This window comes from Chinchilla lanigera, unplaced genomic scaffold (assembly GCF_000276665.1).
Source record: "Chinchilla lanigera isolate Chin_1 unplaced genomic scaffold, ChiLan1.0 scaffold00034, whole genome shotgun sequence".
Classification (NCBI taxonomy): domain Eukaryota; kingdom Metazoa; phylum Chordata; class Mammalia; order Rodentia; family Chinchillidae; genus Chinchilla; species Chinchilla lanigera.
Window position 1 is genome coordinate 17,192,825 of NW_004955435.1, and position 2,073 is coordinate 17,194,897.

The window sequence follows — 2,073 nt, forward strand, 5'->3', positions numbered from 1 at the left end:
CTCGCCACTGCGTGGCTCCCCCTGTGCCTGGGGCCCTCCTTCCAGGAGCCTAGGAGGCAGGGAGCGAGCCGACCAGAAGACCGGCTCTCCCCGCCCATGGCTCCCTGTGCACCAGAGGTCTATCATGAAATTTGAACCATATTTATAAAGAATATCATGAGTCCTGATTTTTACTATCAGCTTCTATGAGAAGAAATCCATAAGATATAATGGAGTGGCACAGGCCTGTAATCTCAGCTACTCAGGAGGCTAAGGTGGAGGATTGCTTGTGGCCAGGATAACAACCCTAGTCAAACCCAGTCTGAGCCGGTTGTGGTGGCGCCCACCTGTAATCCCAGCACTTAGGAGGCTGAGGCAGGCGGATCATTGCAAGTTCGAGACCAGCCTGGGCTACAAAGTGAGCTCAAGGCCAGCCTAAACTACACAGTGAGACCCTGTCTTAAAAAAAGAAAAAAAAAAATCCCAGTCTGAATTGGGCCTTGTTAAATTCATTAATACATCCTCACAGAAGAGCACCTATATGAAAAAGTTAATTTTAGGTTTACAAGATTGCATTCTTTGTAAAGCTACTAGTTTAAACCTAATTAAAACCTGCACACTCACTTTAATTAGGATAGGACCGAAACATCTTTATTTATGAAATACAATTGACAAATGACAGTTGCTTACATGTATAGTGTGGGACTTTGTTTTTTTGCGACAAGGTCTTGTTATATAGCCCAGGATGGCCTCCAACCCAGGGGATCCTCCTGCCTCAGCCTCCCTAGTGCTGGGATTACAGGCATGTGCACCAGTACACCAAGTAGTATGTGACTTTTGACATAGATATTGTGAAATAATTATCAAAGTACAGCTAATTAGCATATTTACTACATGACTTAGTTGTCTTTGTATGTGTGTGTGGTAAGAATAAAGATCTACTCTTAGCAATTTTCAAGTATCCATATTTATTATTTTATATTTCACTTCTCACATTTACTCATTCCACAGATGGCACCAGTAGAAATAAATAGTAGTGGTAGTAGTGGATTCAGGATAGCTTTTGGAAATAATACTGAAGGAATTTTCTGATGGATGGAAGGAGGGAGGTAAGAAAAAAGTATTACCATTTCCATTTTAAGGATGCCAAAAGTGACACTTGGTAACATGCTCACTCTCACACTTTAGCAGAGTTGGGTTCTTATGGACATCAGACTTCAGGAGAATTTTTTTTTGGGGGGGTACTGGAAATTGAACATACAGCCTTTGCATTGAGCTACTTCCCAGCCCTTTCTTTAATTTCTATTTTGAGACTAACATATGACTAAGTCACCATATTGTTCTTCTATACTGGACATTCTAGGAGCAGTGAGGTTGGCCAGGTAAAGTCTCTTTCACATCAGAAAATCTACCGTCTAAGGTTGGATAGAGTACCTTCCTCCAGCACACCCCCAGTAGAGAACCACTTATTGACTGCTTATAGCTTATATCCAAGTGAGTTTCCAAAAATAATAATAAAAAATTAAGTTAAATTCACAGCCAATGATTAAGATTATTTTTTGAAGTTTCTTAAACTCCATTCTATGCTTACCTGAATTCTGATGGTTTCAGCACTGTAAATAAGCACTTGGTAATTTACTCAGCAGAAGTTATTAGTATTGAGTAGGGGTGGGGTGCATACCTGTAATCCCAGGACTTGGGTAGCAGAGGCAGGAGGATCACCCCAAGTTTGGGGTTAGCCTAGGCTACCTAGTGAGTTCAAGTCCAGCCTGAAATACTTAGTGAGACCCTGTCTCAAAAAACCAAAATAAAGAAAAAAGTTAGTAGTACCAAACACATATTGGGAATTGTGCTACGCAAAGGACACTTTGTTGAGGTCCTTTTTTGCTGTCTGAGTCTGTAGGAAGTATAAAATGACTTAGCACATATAAGATTCAATTGTTAAATTTAAGGGTGCCCTCTCCTTTGTGCGTGTCTACTGCCTTCCCGGAGCATGTATTTTGGTTTGGGATGTTGCTTAGAACTGTTGATAGAGAAAGACATATGAAATGCAGGTGCTAAAATCTTGTGTAGGGGCTGGGGATTTAGCTCAGC